The following is a 19588-nucleotide window of genomic DNA, read 5'->3' on the forward strand; positions in this document are numbered from 1 at the left end:
AAGAAGGAATATGGCTCAGCTCAAAGCACAAAGCCAGGATTGAAAATTAAAAGGCCAGCAGGAAGGCAGCCTATGCCAAAGGCCAGAGCATCTACTCAAGTCCCTTTGGTATCTGAACCCAAAGAGGCTGCTGCAGAAGGGAAGAAGAGGAAGGAGAGGATCAAAAAGACCACTGCTAGAGTGCTTGGGAGATCCTCAATCATGAGAGATTCTGAAGAGGAAGAGGAAGAAGAGGTTGCTGCACCAGCACCCAAGGCACAAAAGCTTATGGGTGATGCTATAAGATCAGGGGCTACTGCATCCAAGCCCAAGGAAGCACCCAAGGCTGCATCAAAGGCCAAGTCAGCTCCAAAGAGGAATACAAGGAGCATACCAGCTGCTGAGAAGAACAAGGCCCAAGTGCCTGACATTGGAGAAGAAGAAGAAGGACAAGTGCTTAGGAAGTTAAAGCCCAAGATCCCAGACCACAATGATGCTCATCCTGTGGCTGAGGACATGAAAATCAGAAGAGACTCAGGGCTAAGGAAGTGGAGAGAAGCAGATCCATATGCTTCAAGGAGAAGAAGTGATGTTGATTACTAGTTCCACACAAAGGAACAGCAGGACTTCTATGAGACAGTTTTGCTTGATAAGAAGCCCATTGTTTGTGACATGAGATGGGTTGATTGGGAGTACATCAAGGACAATGAAGAGCACTATCCTGGAGTGCAAGGCAGCTTCAAGGCTTGTGGAGTAGCAGACTTTGTTGGGCAGAAGCTCACAAAGTGGAATGAAGAGCTGATCATGCAGTTCTACTCCACAACACACTTCTATCCAGATGGAAGGATTGTGTGGATGTCTGAAGGTACGAGGTACCAATCAACAGTTGCTGAGTGGGCACAGCTCATCAATGCCCCAGAGGAGCATGAGGATGACTTAGACATATATGCCAAGAAGAAGATGGACCACAACTCTATGTCCAACATGTACAAGGAAATTCCAAACAAGGCACTTGACACTTTCAAGTTTGGGTCTGTAAATTATCTTCTGTCAGGGTTGCCAACTATCAATTGGATTTTGAGGCACACTCTGTTGCCCAAGTCAGGTGATCACAAGATGATCAGAGGCCATGCAATCAACTTGCTTCATATCTTTGATGTGCCATAGAAATTCAAAGTCATGAGCCTCATGGTAGAGACCATCAAGAGAACTGCAGCAGATCAGAAGAGGAGCTGTGGTTATGCCCCTCAGATCCAGGAGCTAATTAACTCCAAGATGGGCACAGGCATATACCTATTGGACAAGGAACATTTGCCTATTCATCCAGATTTTGAAGATAATGAAGTTGTGATGAACAAGGATGATCCATCATCAGTTCATGCTCAAGCACGGAAGGAGAAGGCAAGGAAGGAGAAAGCTGCAAAGATGCCAACTCAAGAGGAGGCATCTGAGTATTTCCTGAAAAACAAGCAAGAGCAGCTTAGTTACTTGATTGCATCCACACTGAGGATTGAGAAAGGACTGGCCATCCTCACTCAGAATCAGAAGAGCTTAGAGAGGATCATAGAACAAAAGTTCTATGACATGGATGTCAAAGTAACAGAGATTCAGTCTGCAGTGGAGCAACTTCAAGATGACATGCAGGAGAGGAAAGGGAAGACTACAACTGATGCATTTGCCAGAGTGCCACAAGCTCAGAGGTCGACTGCAGTACCAGTTCCTGACACCAGAGCCACCACCTCAGCTCCAGCCACAGCACCAGCCCAACCAGCTCCAGCATCTACTTCAGCTCCAGCTCCAACCACGTCTACAGAAGCCTTCGTCCTTGGAGTGATCCAGACTCCACCACCACCAGAAGATCAAGCCTGAGAGTCGATCTAGCACTATGCATTTTCTAGGAACTTTTTGGTAACTTGTTGCCAAAGGGGGAGAAAAATGTATAGATCATAGGCTTCGAGAGAGAGAGTGTTGCCTTTATTCTCTCTTGCTTTATTGGGTGTTTTTTCAAACTTTGTTTGCTTTTGGTTGAGATACTTTGATATGCTTGTGAGACATTGATGATCATGTGTTTGATCATAAGCTACACTTATGCATGCTTGATATATCTTATCTATCTTATGTGATCATTCACTTTCTTTGGTGATGAGTGCATGTATTTCATTCTTATCTTTTTTAGCGCTCCACCAAGATGTATGTGACATGGAAGAGTAACCCATGACTCTAACTCTTTGTGCATTTGCAATCCAAAGCAAATTTTAAATATGCACAAATTTAGGGGGAGCTCTTACTTATCACATACTTCTCAAAGAAACGATATATTTCATTCTTATTATTATTTGTCGAAGCTTTGATCTATATGTTGTCATCAATTACCAAAAAGGGGGAGATTGAAAGTGCAACTATCCCTAGGTGGTTTTGGTAATTCATAACAACATATAGCTCATTGAGCTAATGCTATTCCAAGATGATCATTTCAGGAAAGCTCAATGATTGGCATGGCATGGATGGTGAAAGTGGAACCCTCAAAATGCTAAGGACAAAGGATTGACTCTAGCTCATATGCTCAAGACTCTTCATTTTACATTTTAGTGGTCCAAGATCACATTGAGTCCATAGGAAAAGCCAATACTATCAAGGAGGGATGAGGTGTTGCTTAATGATCCTCTTGCTTCATGTGCTTAATGATATGCTCCAAAATCCTCAGCTACTTTCCCATATCCACATTTGACCTAAACCCAAAGCCAAACTCGGCCCTACCGATTCTTTCTACCCGGCGCCACCGAGTTTCACTTGTCATAGCCATTGCCAAACCCTAAGCAAATCGGTTCTACCGATAGGGATCTCGGTCTCACCGAGATGGGATTGCAATTTCTCTGTTTCCTTTTCGTAACTTTTCGGTCTCACCGAAAGAGCGGATCGGTCCCACCGAGATTGCAATGTAAACTCATTGTTTCCTGTTCGTAACATTTCGGTCTCACCGAGAAGAGCGAATCGGTCCCACCGAGTTTGCCTAACCAACCCTCTGGTTAGCTTATTACCAAATCGGTCTCACCGAGTTTGTGTAGTCAGTCTCACCGAGATTACGTTATGCCCTAACCCTAACCATATCGGTCCTACCGAGTTGCATGTCAGTCCCACTAAAAATCTCTAACGGTCACTAGGTTTACTATTTCGGTCCGACCGAGTTTGTTGATTCGATCCCACCGAGATTGGTAAATTGTGTGTAACGGTTGGATTTTGTGTGGAGGCTATATATACCCCTCCACCTCCTCTTCACTCGTGGAGAGAGCCATCAGAACACATCTACACTTCCAACCCATATGTTCTGAGAGAGAACCACCTACTCATGTGTTGAGGCCAAGATATTCCATTCCTACCACATGAATCTTGATCTCTAGCCTTCCCCAAGTTGCTTTCCACTCAAATCTTCTTTCCTCCAAATCCAAATCCTGTGAGAGAGAGTTGAGTGTTGGGGAGACTATCATTTGAAGCACAAGAGCAAGGAGTTCATCATCAACACACCATTTGTTACTTCTTGGAGAGTGGTGTCTCCTAGATTGGCTAGGTGTCACTTGGGAGCCTCCGACAAGATTGTGGAGTTGAACCAAGAAGTTTGTAAGGGCAAGGAGATCGCCTACTTCGTGAAGATCTACCGCTAGTGAGGCAAGTCCTTCGTGGGCGATGGCCATGGTGGGATAGACAAGGTTGCTTCTTCGTGGACCCTTCGTGGGTGGAGCCCTCCGTGGACTCGCGCAACCGTTACCCTTCGTGGGTTGAAGTCTCCATCAACGTGGATGTAGGATAGCACCACCTATCCGAACCACGGGAAAAACATCTGTGTCTCCAATTGCGTTTGAATTCTCCAAACCCTTCCCTTTACATTCTTGCAAGTTGCATGCTTTACTTTCCGCTGCCAATATACTCTTTGCATGCTTGCTTGAATTGTGTGATGATTGCTTGACTTGTCCTAAAATAGCTAAAATCTGCCAAGAACTAAAATTGGGAAAAGATTGAGTTTTTATTTGGTCAAGTAGTCTAATCACCCCCCTCTAGACATACTTTCGATCCTACAGCCATCTCCAAGGGGGGGGCGGCCAAGGGGTTGGCTTGCCCCCCAAGGCAAGTGGGGCGCCCCCACCCCTAGGGTTTCCAACCCTAGGCGCAGGGGGAGGCCCATGGGGGGCGCACCAGCCCACTAGGGGCTGGTTCCCCTCCCACTTCAGCCCATGGGGCCCTCCAGGGTAGGTGGCCCCACCCGGTGGACCCCCGGGACCCTTCCGGTGGTCCCGGTACAATACCGATTACCCCCGAAACTTTCCCGATGGCCGAAACTTGACTTCCTATATATAAATCTTCACCTCCGGACCATTCCGGAACTCCTCGTGACGTCCGGGATCTCATCCAGGACTCCGAACAACTTTCGGGTTACCGTATACTAATATCTCAAGAACCCTAGCGTCACCGAACCTTAAGTGTGTAGACCCTACAGGTTCGGGAGACACGCATACATGACCGAGACGACTCTCCGGTCAATAACCAACAGCGGGATCTGGATACCCATGTTGGCTCCCACATGCTCCTCGATGATCTCATCGGATGAACCATGATGTCGAGGATTCAATCAATCCGTATACAATTCCCTTTGTCAATCGATACGTTACTTGCCCGAGACTCGATCGTCGGTATCCCAATACCTCGTTCAATCTCGTTACTGGCAAGTCACTTTACTCATACCGTAATGCATGATCCCGTGATCAACCACTTGGTCACATTGAGCTCATTATGATGATGCATTACCGAGTGGGCCCAGAGATACCTCTCCGTCATACGGAGTGACAAATCCCAGTCTCGATTCGTGCCAACCCAACAGACACTTTCGGAGATACATGTAGTGTACCTTTATAGTCACCCAGGTACGTTGTGACGTTTGGCACACCCAAAGCACTCCTACGGTATCCGGGAGTTGCACAATCTCATGGTCTAAGGAAATGATACTTGACATTCGGAAAGGCTACAGCAAACGAACTACATGATCTTAGCTATGCTTAGGATTGGGTCTTGTCCATCACATCATTCTCCTAATGATGTGATCCCGTTATCAATGACATCCAATGTCCATAGTCAGGAAACCATGACTATCTTTTGATCAACGAGCTAGTCAACTAGAGGCTCACTAGGGACGTGTTGTGGTCTATGTATTCACACATGTATTACGATTTCCGGATAACACAATTATAGCATGAACAATAGACAATTATCATGAACAAAGAAATATAATAATAACCATTTTATTATTGCCTCTAGGGCATATTTCCAACAGAAGGGGCCCCGTTGCAGATATGCGCGCCATTTCTCGACGGCCATCATGACGGCGAGGAACTCCTTCTCATACGCCGACAGCTTCTGATTGCGCACTCCCAGGGCCTTGCTGAGAAACGCCACCGGGTGTCCGTCCTGTGCCAGCACCGTGCCAACACCGGTGTTGCACGCGTCCGTCTCGATCGCGAACGGTCTCGCGAAATCGGGGAGCGCGAGCACTGGCGCGGTCACCATGGCGCGCTTGAGGAGATCGAACGCCACTTGTGCCTTCTCGGTCCACTCGAAGCCCTTCTTGGTCAGTAGGCTTGTGAGCGGCTTGGCAATGATGCCGTAGTGTGCAATAAACTTGCGGTAGTAGCCGGTGAGGCCGAGGAAGCCGCGCAGCTCGGTGGCAGTTGTTGGTGTCGGCCATGCCACCATAGGTTACGTCTTCTCAGGGTCCATGGCGACGCCGTCCTTGGAAATGATATGGCCGAGGTAGGAGATGCTGTCTTGCGCGAACGAGCACTTGGACTCCTTGGCGTACAGCTGGTGCTCATGAAGAAGAGCGAGAACGAGACGAAGATGTTCCAGGTGCTCCTCCAGCATTTCACTGGAGATCAAGATGTCATCCAAGAAGATAATTATGAACTTGCGCACGTACTTGGCGAAGATTGCGTTCATCAGGCACTGGAACGTGGCTGGCGCGTTCGTCAGCCCGAATGGCATGACCTTGAAGTGGAAATGGCCATGGTGCGTTTTGAACGCCGTCTTCTCTTCGTCGCCCACGCGCATGCGTATCTGGTGGTAGCCAGCGCGGAGGTCCAGCTTGGAGAAGAATGCTGCTCCAGCCAGCTCGTCGAGCAGTTCGTCCACTATGGGCAGGGGAAACTTGTTCTTGACCGTAGCGTCGTTGAGCCGGCGATAGTCGACGCAAAAGCGCCAGGTGCCGTCCTTCTTCTTGACGAGCAGCACGGGCGCGGCGAACGGGCTCATACTGTGTTCAACGACACCTGACTGAAGCATCTCTTGAACTTGGCGCTCGATCTCGTCCTTCTGCAAGGGCGAGTAACGGTACGGCCGCGAGTTCGCGGGGCGTGCGTCGTCCACCAGGGTGATAGCATGATCATAGCGACGGTGAGGAGGCAGGCCCTTGGGTTCAGCGAACACATCAGCGAAGTCCGCCAGGACGCTCTACACACTTGGTGGGATTTTGGTCGCCTGCGGCTCAGGTGAGCGGGGCAAATCCAGCACGGCCATGTACCAAATGTCATTGCCGGCTTGCCATTTGCGCAATTGGTCTGGTTCGATTTACTCCACCCGCTCGTGCTGCTTCCGTCGAACACCTTGTAGGGTGATCATGGCGCCGTGGTGCTCGAAGGTCAGCGTCTTGTCGAGCCAGTGGCAACTCATCGGGCTGAACTGCTCCAACCAGTCCATACCGAGCACGCCGTCGTACGCACCCAACTCCAGTTGCCGCATATCAGTGGTGAAGGTGTGGCCCTGAATCCACCAGTTCAGGCCTTGTACCATGCTGTTACAGGTCATGCGCTCGCCGTTGGCCACGCGAACCTCCACTGCGGGCACTGAAACGGTTGGAGCGTGCACGCGCTCGGCGAACGCCTTGGAGACGAAGCTGTGCGTGCTCCCCGAGTCCACCAGAAGCAACATGACTTGATTGCCGACGAGTGCGCGCAGACGGATGGTGCGCGGCGACTCGGTACCGGCGACCGCATGGGTGGAGAGCACGCAGCACTCAGGCGCGGGATCCTGCTCCACCGGGGCGTCGAGCAAGTCCAGGGCGTGCACCGCGTCGTCAGTAAGCACTTCCCCATAGTCGCCAACTTGGATCGTAAGCAGTTGTGTGGCCGGCTTGCATCGATGGTCGCGTGAGTAGCGATCGCCGCATTTGAAGCAGAGTCCGTTGGCGCGGCGATGCTCACGCAGTTGTCGTTCGCGCGCGAGGTCGTCGTTGGGAGCCGCCGCGCCTCCTGGCCGGGGCGCACCCACCACGCGGGCCGGAAGCGGCAGTGGTGGTGGTGGTGGAGGTCGCCCTGCCGGAATGATCCGTGGTCGAGCACGTTGCGTGCCGGCCTCTTCTTCCATGATCCGAGCCAACACTGCCGCGCGTGTGATGCTTGACGGCTCTTGGAGGCGAACCGCAGCCCGCAGATCGTCGCGCAGACCCAGCGGGAACTGTGTGACGAACAACTTGGGGTTGAGCGTCGCATCCAGGGCGAGCAAGTGGTACATGTGGGTCTCGAACGTCGTCCTGTACTCGGCGACGGTGCTGGTTTGGCGAAGGTGCAGCAACTTGTGCATCTCCATCTCAAATTCGTCTGGAGCGAATTCGCTGATGACGGCCGCGGCGAAATCTTCCCACGTCGGCGAGCGATGTGTCTGCCGGTACGCCTGGTACCAACGCGCGGCGTGGCCGTCGATGTAGAGCGAGGCCGTGGTCACCCAGCTGTGCAGAGGAACACGGTACAGGTCGAAATATGTGATGCAGCGGTCGATCCAGAGGCTTGGCGCGTCGCCGTCGAAGTGTGGGAAGTCGTGCTTCGGCGGCTTGACCGTGTACTCCTCGTGCTGCCCGGTGTGCGCCTCGCGGCCCGCCATGAACGCGGTGGACTGCCCCACGCCCCCGTACGGCATGGTGTGCCGAGTGGGTAACAGGGGAGGGCCGTTGTTGGCGAGGCGGACGGCTGGACCTTGAGGCCGAGATCCGCGGGCGTGCTCCAGCGACGTCACCGCAGAGGCCTGGGTGTCGCCGTCGTGGTGGTCGGCGGTGTGCGGTGGGTGGCGCTCCGCTGCGGGCGGCGAAGGCGGGAGGTCGCGCTGCTGCTGGCGAACCTCGTCGACGTCAGCTTGGGTGAGATCCAGTTGCTTGCGGATGTGCGCCAGATCCGCGGAGACTTGCGTGTTGAACGCGATCTGGGCCTCGCGCTGCTTGTCGCTCGCAAGCGTGGTCTCGTCGAAGCGCTTCAGGAGCGCCTGCAGCATGGTCTTGAGCTCTCCCGTGGATTCCGTCATGGCGGTGATGATGTGACGAGTCTGAGCAGAAGGTTTGCTGGGCGGTGCCGTCACACTCGCTGCAAATCAGGCCAACCCCGCTGGGGATTTCGCGCGGATCTAGCCGGAGCAAGACCGCACCCGCAGCGGTGGATGTTACGGCTCGATCGAGAGGGTATGAGTGGCAGCGAAGAAAAAATTGGGGGAGGGGGGGGGGCGAAACCTAGCTCTGATTACCAAATGTCACGAGCTCATCCTTGCAAAGGGATCGGAGAGGGGAAGAGGATGAGATCGAGACTTGAAGAAGGGGGATTTCTTTCCAAGGGAGGAGGTACAGATTAGGTGAGAGGTTCAGAGACTTGACATAATTTCCACACACGCACACCTACTCGCTCCAGCTGGCTATATAGCCGGGCAACATTTGGCAACTCGCCTTACAGGTGGGTCCGTGCCAGTAGGCAGCGGGGCCCACCGAATCACACGTCCACCGCATCAGGTCCTGATGATGCCGGTGTGACATCGCGCCACAACGGCGCCGGAGCTGTCGGGCCGACGCTGCGGCTGGTGGTGCTGACCTCGATCGGGCAAGACCACCACCACAGCAACCGAGGCGGGCGGCGGTGGACGCGAGCGCCGAGCTGCGTAACCTCGACCTGCTGCCGGGGCTGGAGACCGCGTGAACCTCGCTTGCATGCCCGCGGCCGGACCTCGCGCCCACGGCCGAAGCTCGCTCGCCTGCATGCCCCTGGAGCTCGAGCACACCACCTGAGCCCGCGCCCAACAACGGACCTGTCGCGCAGGCACGCCCCCAGAGCTCGCGCGCATGGTTGAAGGTCCCGCCGCGCGCCCCCGGAGCTCGCACCCACGACTGGACCTCGCGCCCCCGGAGCTCTCGCAGTGTCGCGCGCGATCTGTTCGACAAAATGTCTGAAATTCAAAGAGAAATCTAGGGAGTGTGGTTGTAGAGCCAGACAAATGAGGATTTGAAACGGACATCTCTTTGACATATAGAGGGCCAAATTAGTCCATCGTGATTGTAGATGCTCTTATGAAAATTTGTGATGGTTTAGTTACTGGCCGTCTTGATGAGCTCTTGTCGATGAGCTAGAGCGCACACCAGTTCGTCTCACATCTGTTTATAAATATAAGCCGTTTCGTCAGTTCAGTTTAAACTAAAGGTAGTAGTACTTTGTAACATTTGATTTACCACCATTGAGTTAAGATTGCTTTCTGAATGCATGGCATTTTGAGTCCCGATCATTTCTTTTAGGTGCTCGCGCTCGCGAACGCAAGTGCCCTTCCTTTCTGTGCATATCGTATCACCTTCATGCATATCGTGTTTGATTGCATTGTGGTCTATATTAGTTAATGTGCGCATGCATTGAGTTCTGAGTAACGAATTGTCGCGCAAGTGGTGGATGTTAGAGGATAAAAGTATGGGGTGGTAGGAATGAAGGACCTGGCGATGGATGTCTTCACGTGGGACCAGTTCTACCTAAGGGGCGGACTGCAAAGACCTGTACGTGTACATCCTCTTCTTCATTGCCACCAGAACATTATTGAGTATATCTACGATTATGACATAGCTGTCTGTTTGCCTGGTCTGGATAATTTCACTATCGACTACTTCAGTTTACTCGCGATGCAACTTGACTTCCTTTATATAGTTTGATTGAGATATGTTCTTGCCAGAAATTCAACTATCTGAGTATATTTTTTGCTCTTCTGTTTATATAGTTTTGTGTTCTTGTCGATAACTGGGATATAAGGAAATTTAACACTGTTAATCTGAAAATTTTGCCAGAAGAATTCACTGAGGTTTGATTTGATATTTACTGCCATGAATTATTTGGTTAGTTCTGTCCTTGTTTTGATCTTCCTTTTTTCGATCCCTTTTTGTGCAGTATGATCTTTACTCAAAAAAATTGCAGCCTCTTATATATATTTTTTTAGAAAAGGGGACATCCCCGGCCTCTGCATCAAAATGATGCATACGGCCACCTTTATTAGCGAAAAAAAAGGTTCAACAAAAGTCTTATATGGGTGACTTAAGGATGTTACTTGCACAAGACAAATATAAGGTAAATGAAAATGCATGTTAACCTTAGGTTTAAGCCCTCAAGTCATTTGATTTCAGTTTAGAATGGTGATCCTGCCAGTGTTGGCGTGTCCAAAAGGCAGCTCACCCTATGTACTTTAAAATGTGAAAATGACACGCATGCTATATCTTTTGCAAACTGGATCACAAAAGAATCAGTTATAGCATAGTGCAGATTATGTATCTTTGTGGCTCCTCTATTCCAACTGTATCTGCGACTTATGTGTATGGTGCCTTGACTGCACCATACTCACTAGTATGATAACTATGCACTTAAGATAGTACAACATGTTAATAGAACTTCTGTTTATGACTAACAAATTCTCGTGTGTGTCTACAGTTATTTCTTGTTATATTGCATCTGCTGTTTAAATGCTTGTGTCATCATAATCTCTAACTTTGTGCAGTATAAGAATATTATCTAAAAATAGATATGTCAATTGAACCAAATATTCAGAATGGATAACAACTATGGTAAATTTCCTAATAACTTGAGGGGTGATCTCAGTGAGCATGAACCGAAAGTCACCAACTCAGATCTCTATAATTCTGCTTATGATCTGGTGCTTATGTGGACTCTGCTGTAATTCAGGTCAAGAAAATTGTGGACGGTGCTTTCCAGCCATTTCAATTGATGTACAGACCCCAGATACAGGAGTACATTTTCTGAAGGGATACTGAAGATGTCAGCTTACAGACAACAAAAGGCTTTCAAGCAGGTCTTTATTTCTTTTTGCTCACACATGCACTGTCGCAATGCATCATTGATCACCGACTAAGATGTTTGATAAACCTTGACGATAGCAACATCGCGTAGTTAGAGTTGCTGATTGGGCACTTCGTTTTTCACGTACATGCTTTGACATATATCTGTTGTAAGATGACAACATTCAATGTATTCTGAACTGTTGGACTGGTAGTCTCCTGGAACAAACAAATAAGATTAGCTCTATCAAGTCTACACCTCAACAAACTGGAAATTGTCCCCAAGGTTCACCACTGTCAAAATTCATAAGCATAACACTACAACTGAAAGCCAGGCATCACCAAAAGAACAGGGTAAAGTATCCATGGACATGCCAACTACACGCTACTTAGAAGTCGCTCAATCTCGAGAGCTGGATAGTTCCAGTAATGCCATATACTCCTATCCAGTACCAACTTCTATATACACGGTTTTAAAATGCCCCTTTGACTAGAATTTTTCAGCATACTGTACTTATTATAAATGCTAAATGCATCGACCACAAAATAATATTTTCTTACAAAATGTAGACACTTACAAAAATATTCACAAGCAATCAAGGTAACTCAGTGATGGCACTATAGGTTAAAAATAAATAAATTATCGATTCAAATAAGGCACCATTAAACAAATGGCTCTAGGACAGACAGATCAGTATTAACTGATCAAGGGAACTACCCGTGTATAAAACTTCAAAAAAAATTGTCTGTACTCAGTAGAAAATGGCATAAATCACAAGCAACCAGCACTAGGTTAAACAAGGAGAATACTGGCTACAGATGGTTCAAAACTTTTAATCTTTGTGCGTACTTGGTATGAAACGGCATAGATCACAAATAAAACAGTACTAGGGCAAAACATTGAACAAGCAAGCATGATGCACCGAAGAGAATACTTATGATCATCCCAGCATGTGCACACATGTAGGAGTCACAATTCCTTAGATGGCAGACTGCGCTATCAACAACAGTGCCTGAATACAGTAGACATTTTGATTTTTTTTTAAGAAAACGAGGATGTAAGTAGACAGTTTGATAACGAAAACATTATTATGGGATAGAATACAGTAGACAAACGGTGGATGTTACCGGGAGGGACATTGTCAGGAGATCCATGCATGGAAAACTCGTGTGGTGGTTTTTCTGAGCAACAATTGGTGTGAACTTGGGGTTCCAATTTTCATCCAAGAACTTGCGGGCCAGCACCAATTAGAATAACACCAGGTCGTTGTGCAATAGGGGAATGAGATGCTCTCTTGTATAATAACTCTGTTGAACAGTACCTCAATTGTTTGTTCCAATTTGATGTTCAGCACCCGATTAAACTGGCTCTCGCTAATACCTTCCCTGTAACGAAGATAGAGAGATCAACGTCTAAAGATTCAGGTGACCCAGGTGACCTTCAAAAAAAAAAGAAAAACAGTCGCACAAGTGTCCTTGAGATAATCAGGCAACCAGGGTAAACAACTGAATGACCCTACTATTTCTCTCCAATATTGACCAGTGACATTTGCAAGTATTTATTCAGAAAGGATAACAAACCTGAAGTTGATGTTCTGATCTGGTTTTCTTCTTCCAAAATGGTGTAGAAGTCAATGAGACGCTCCCTGAAACACTCCAGGATAGTAACAGGAAAAGAAAACATGAAGAGAACCAGAGTAGTACAATGGTGATAACGCCGTGACACGTGGAGGCACAAGTCTGCCCATATGTTCCAAAATAACTATAGCGGTGATCACGTGGACCTCTACCAACTTGAGAAATGATCACATGTTCCAAAATAAGGAAATGGATCATGGTAATTCGACAAGTGGCGAACCACAATAGGTCTCATCTGGTGCTGAGCATATGATCTCAGAGGAACAGGAATTTGGAAACTCACGGAGAATGTCATTTGTCAAATGGTGATCTTTCTAACTTGATTGTGGAGAGAAGAACAATGTTAGTTGAGGATGATCATGGCAATTCCTAACATGATCTCAGAGGAGCAGTAACCTGTTCAAGAAACTCAGAGAATGTCATTTGTCAAATGATGACCTTCCTAACGTGATCATGGAGAAAAGAATGGAGTTACTACTTGGCAATGTTTCCTCCTTGAGAGACAAGAATATCCTTTGTAAAAAAACAGCTTGAGATATCAGGTTTAGACACATGCACACAGAACAAAGTTATCAGACTGACAGAAGTATGCAATTTAATTCTGGAACATATTTGTAGAAGCCACATTGATGAAATGATCAGGAGTGACAAAATGAAGCTAATTGTTCAGTGGTTCACTATGCTTATGTTGCATTTTGGGAGCACACGAGGCTCCAGCATAACAAACTTGAGGCACTGCAATCTGATACATAGTCCGTAAAGCGGCAACTCAAGGAGAATCTCCACCAGGTTGCGAAATCAGGCCAATTAGATCAAGAGACTTTGATCGGCATATTGCTCTACAGATCCAAACTTTGTTATGGAAGTATATTGTTGAAAGTTCTGTGTCAGATAACCAGCAGCCATTAATTGATGGATTGTTGATGGAAATTACAGTAGTAGGAAATGAATTTCTGTCAGAGTCCATCTCTACAGTGTCAGGAACCATTACTCTGAAGCTCCTCGGTCCCTGAAGTTCACTGAAGCTCGCAACACCAGCAGTTAAGTTCAGTTAACTTCTGTTTGCAAAAGTCGATGCCAACTGCAGAAGTTGCTCTCCCATCCGACGGCTCGATACTGGAGGCATCCCCTTTCTGTCCGAGCTGTGTCTCTTTCATCTCTCTGTCTTGTAAGGCCATAAAGCTGTATACTGAATCTAAGCAACAGTTTTTTTTTTAAGTTGTATACTGGATCTGGGGAGAGGTATCTTGTCTCTTTTGTATTTGTGATTGAACTAGCTGTTGCCAGGTTCTGGCCAGAACAAATTTCTTCCGTAATCGCTTAGCTCGAGTAAAACATTCCTCTGAAATTAGCTAAATTTCGTGTCATGCTGAGTTTCAACGTGTTTTCCTGAGCTTCATCTCTGAATTTTTCTCTGTTCTCTGAATTCCATAGCCTGGGCTTGACACACAGGCAAATGGAAAATGTTGCAACCTCTGTGTGACTCCAGTGAAGGCCCTGCATCAGAGGCTATTGATTTTCCAGAAAAGAGCATTCGCGATAGTTCTGATGGCATGGGTGCACAAAGAGCTGGTTTTTCATCAAGTACTATTCCTGCAAATGATAATGCAATTGTTCAGGTATTATGCTGGGCGAAGTATCCAGTGGAAACTGGGATTCGGCGGCCACCATGCTGGCCAAGTGATGGCGTGCGTGTGTCGGTGGGATAAGTTGCTTCCCCGATTGTGCAGATTTTCTGTATTCGAATGTATCTGAGTGTTGGAATTTTGCTATTGCAGATTCTGCTCCGAAACCTTATGAGAGAGCAAGAAGCTTGTTATGCCATGTTTCTTGTTTTGGTCTTCACCGGCAATTGATCTCTTGAAACAAAACATCGGCGCTTGCCTCCCCGTAATGATGCTGCAAATTCCAAACTATCCAAGTTGGATAGCATTCTTCCAAAGTATATTAGATTTGCATCCTGAGAAGGCAAGCGGCGAACAGAAAGCAAGAAAAAGATACCCTCATTCATGCTCAAGCTTGATGTGGCAAAGGCCTTTGACTCTGTATCTTGGGAATTCCTCCTTAGCCTCATGCAGTTCAGAGGATTTCGGCCTAGGTGCAGGGAGTGGATCTCCGCCCCGTTCCTCACTTCTTCCACCAATGTGATGGTTAACTCTGCTCTCATTGATCAGATCTTTCATCACAGGGGACTTAGACATGGGATCCCTCTTCCCTCCTTGCTCTTTGTTTTGTCTGAGCAGACTGATGGATGCTGCTCACGTTCACGGTGTTCTTACAACACTTGGTAGTTAGGTGGTGAAGCACCGCGCATCCATTTATGCTGACGATGTCATTGTCTTCAGTAAACCTCCACACTCTGGTATAACTGCAGTCGCTCGAATTCTGGAACTCTTTGGAAATGCCACTGGCTTAAGGACAAACATGCTGAAAGGCAAGATTATACCCATCCAGTGTGATCACATTGATTTATCTGACGTTCAAACTGCTTTGTGTTCTCAAATGGCTAGCTTCCCCTGTACCTATCTTTGCATGCCATTGTCAGACATGAGGCTTAAATGGCAGGACCTGCAGCTTTTTTTTCGTCAAAGGAGCTGCTCACTGAAAAGATCATGAAGAAGATTGCTGGCTGGAAAGCCAAGTAGATTGCCACCCCGGGGTGCATCACCATTGTGAGATTTATTCTTTCTGCAATGCCCATCTTCCAATTAATAGCAGTAGAACAATCTAATTGGGTCTTCAAGCAGAGCTTATTTGTGGCTGTGGGCTGGTTTTGATTATGTGATTGGTGGTAAATGTATAGTCAAATGGTCGCTGGTGTGCTCTCGTTTGGAGCTGGGTGGTCTTGTCTGGGAATCCATGATTTATATAGGCAAAGCAAGGCCTTGAAAGTGAGATGGCCCTGGCAGAATGCAAGCTGCATCGACAAACTTTTGCAAGGCCTGCCCTTACCTATTGATAAGGAAATTAAAAAGCTGCTGGCCCTCTCTGATGCCAAAGATAAAATTATTTGTAAGTGGACGTCGAATGGTGCTAGCATTTCTTTCTGGCAGGGTCACTGGTTTGATTGGGCTGCCCTGGGTGTTCCATCTCTTCTTGGTACAGCTTGATACCCTGTATTTTCCTGATGTAGTTTTCCCTTAATGAGTGAAAAACAGCGTCTGCTGTGTTTCGCGAAAAAAAAAGGTTCCGCACGGGTTGCTGAAACAGTTCTGAATGATTGTGCCTTTGTGTCTGATCAATAAGAGATTCTCTTGTATCTAAATGCAAGCAATCTCTACTGTAATCAAGCAAGTCTTCGCGTGTAATTTTTATGTGTGACGTACCTTGATTGGATGTATGATTCAGTTGCATAAACTTGCCGAGCTGAGCTATTTTGTTCTTTTTAAAGTGACAGTTTACGAGGCATGTTTGCTGACAGTTGCATAAATATGTTGAGCTGAGCTATTTTTACATCTTTGATTCGACACAGCGGTGATGATGCATGGGAGCTTCAGTGTTGTCTTTGAGAACTCCTTTTTTACATCTTCTGTAATGTGGAGGACAGAATTATGTGTTCTACTTCTTCTTTTTTTGATATTTTGCAAAACATGCTAGAATTAAATTTTCAATCATTCAAGCTCTGCCTTGCTCGATCTGTTCCAACATTCCACTTTTCATAGAAGAAGAAGAAGAAAAAAAGCTCATGAATCCATGAGCATCGCCGAGCAAACTTTACTGTAACTTTGAGGCTTGCTTGCGTAAATCTGGAGTATTTAACCAAAAACTACCACAATTCGCGGAAACGTGACAGAAAACTACCACTTTACGATTTTGTCCCGAAAACTACCACTTTTTTATTAATCCGTGGCAAAAAACTACCAAGTGTGAAAACTGCTCGCTTTGCCTGGGTTAAACCCGAATCTGACTGCCCGACCCCACACATAAGCGGACTAAAAATGCAATTGGGTCCCTAGTTTTTCTTAAAAAAAGCAATCCAGTTCCTGCAGCCTGCACCCGGTCGTGCTCCACGCCGCCTTAGACGACGCAGACGCCGTGCACCTCGTCGTCGACCTCTGCGCCGGCGGGGACCTCCTCTCGCTCCTCTCCGCCCGTGGCGGCCGCCTCCCCGAGCGCGAGGCGGCGGGGCTGGCCGCGCAGCGTCCGCGCTCGCCGCGTGCCACCGCCACGGGATCGCGCACCACGACGTCAAGCCCAACAACCTCCTCTTCCACGCCGCCACCGGCGCGCTCAAGCTCGCCGACTTCGGTTCCGCGGAGTGGTTCGGGGACGGGCGGCCGATGACTGGGCTCGTCGGCACGCCGTACTACGTGGCGCCCGAGGTGGTGGCCGGGAGGGAGTACGGCGAGAAGGTGGACGTGTGGAGCGCCGGGGTGATGCTCCGCAGAGGAGCTCAACGGCGACAGCGAGACGACCGTCCTCCGCCGCTTGGGCACCGGCGGCCAGTCGCGGTACAGGGGAGACCTGCCGGTCTCCTCGTCGTCCTGGCGGTCCTCCCGCTCGAGCTTGGGCGCGAGGTGGTGCGGGACCGAGGGGGCCTGGTGGAGGAGCTTGGCGAGGCGGCGGAGGGAGCCGAAGAGCGGCGGCGGCGGCGAGGGCCTGGAGCGGTCGGCCCGCAGGGACTGGATTGCTTTTTTTAAGAAAAACTAGGGACCCGATTGCATTTTTAGCCCGCTTATGTGTGGGGTCGGGCAGTCAGATTTGGGTTTAACCCAGGCAAAGCGAGCAGTTTTCATACTTGGTAGTTTTTTGCCACGGATTAATAAAAAAGTGGTAGTTTTCGGGACAAAATTGTAGAGTGGTAGTTTTCTGTCACGTTTCCGCGAATTGTGGTAGTTTTTGGTTAAATACTCGTAAATCTGAGCAAAAATCTGAGCAAAGCGTCCTGCGATTTTGAAGCGCTGAACTGTACATCAAATTGTGTTCTACTTTTTTCTCAAATTGTGCTTCGCTCGATGTACTGATGCTCACATTAATTACTGAGAAAAATGTAGTGTACTGTCTATTCAGAAGCATTATTGAGCAAACTGTATATATTGCAATTGTATCACTCTTGGTAGAAAAAAACAAAAAGCTCGGGATTTCAGAAGCAAGGTACACTCACGTGCTAGCTTCATTCAGAATGTGAGTATGATGTGCGTGGTACGTGGAGCATCGTTCTTCAGAATGTGGCCAAACACCACATTCAACATTCAGACTTTCTCTGTCGACAAAAAGACACACAGCCGAGTCAAGAACAAAGCCAATCATTTAGCCATGAGTTGTTGTTGTGGCTGCTCGTACGGCATCCCAGTTGGCGTTTCCATTTCTGAGATTGCAACACATGTGTGAGCAAGGAGAAGTGGAGCGATTGGTGCATCTCTGTACTGACACTGTGGCAGGCAACAAGGTACAGCCTGAACTTGCAGAGACAACATTGCCCGCGGAAATACAGTTTATTGTCGTCGTTCGCTGATATCTTTGATGATCCCAAGGGACTGCCAACCACCGAGGACAGCCTGCCATCATCACATACCTCCCGTTCCTGGTGCTCAGCCGATCAGTGTTGGGCTCATGGGTGTTGTTGTCAACTGCACTTTGTCAGTGCGGATGGATGTATCATCCGCGACTGTCAGTGGTCGCTCGACCTCATGGGCTCATGGGTGTTGGCGACTGCACTTTGTCAGTGCTCATGGATGTAGTGAGGTATCGAATGTGGAATTTGGCCTGGGTTCAGGTTTTGGTTCGTGTGTGCACTTTGTGAGTGCTTTGGTTGGTGAGACATTTTGTGCCGGATTAAAGCAGCAGTAGTGGGTGAAAAATTCAGAGTTGCCATCTCTGCGCCCAAAAGTTTTGGACTCTTGAATGCCATACATGACTGCTCACACCAATCCTTCCACAAGTGTGGATTCTCTCCATCGAACTGAGGTAATGGCATACCTTGTAATTGTAGGGGACTAGAACTCGACCGTACCGTTGGCTGGAGAGCTTCGCCCACCGCCGTCCGTGGGGGTGGGGGTGTATCGACGCCATGGCCGCTGGCCCGATGAGCTGGAAGGACGCCCCGAGACGAGGTGTTCTTCCGTGCCGACGGGCGACCGATCAATGGGGTCCACAGCCGAGGCCTCCTCTGCGTTGTGGTTCAGGTCGTGGAAGACGGGCTGTTGCAGCAGCGCCTCCACCGCCGTACGCGTCTCTAGATCGCCGTTTTCCTTCCGGTTGGTCAACTCGGCCGCCACCGAGGCCTCGGTGTCCTCTTTCAGCTCCAAAATCGCACTACCCTTTGCTCAGGTTTACACAAGCAAGCCTCAAAATTACAGTAGAGTTTGCTCGACGATGCTTCTGGGTTCATGAGCTTTTTTTTTTTTCATCTTCTTCTCCTTCTTCCATTAAAGTGATATACAGTAGTACAAGCTTGCTTGCCGATGTTGGAACAGATCGAGCTAGGCGGAGCTCGAATGATTGAAAATTTAATTCTAGCATGCTGCAAAACATCAACAAAGAAGAAGTAGAACACATAATTCTGTCCTCCACATTACAGAGACAATAATCATGGTACAAATGAATGCATCTTATTGGAGTACTTTTACAATTTCTATTTGAGAAACTGATCTACTAGAAAAATTAATTAAAACAGGAGTTCTCAAATCCTTAGGTTTGTTAGCTCCAGCATGTTTGGGCAGCAGAGTAACGGTGGCACCATTAAGAAGGAACAGCCTTCTGGGAGTTCAGAATTTGGAAGTGAGGGAATGCAGCCATGATGTCAGGTTTCAGCAGGTCCCACTAGTTTCTGAAGAAATGTCCAGTAAAGCCATCAGGGCAGGGAGCCTTCTCAGGATGCAAATCAAATATGCTCCACTTTGGAAGAATGCTATCCAA

General features: G+C 48.2%; 1 pseudogene; it reads left to right on the top strand.

The window, feature by feature from the left end:
• The first annotated feature begins 9739 nt into the window (after positions 1-9739).
• Positions 9740-17588, top strand: LOC125533251 (annotated as a pseudogene).
• Positions 17589-19588: the final 2000 nt, after the last annotated feature.

This window comes from Triticum urartu, chromosome 1, assembly GCF_003073215.2.
Source record: "Triticum urartu cultivar G1812 chromosome 1, Tu2.1, whole genome shotgun sequence".
Lineage (NCBI taxonomy): Eukaryota > Viridiplantae > Streptophyta > Magnoliopsida > Poales > Poaceae > Triticum > Triticum urartu.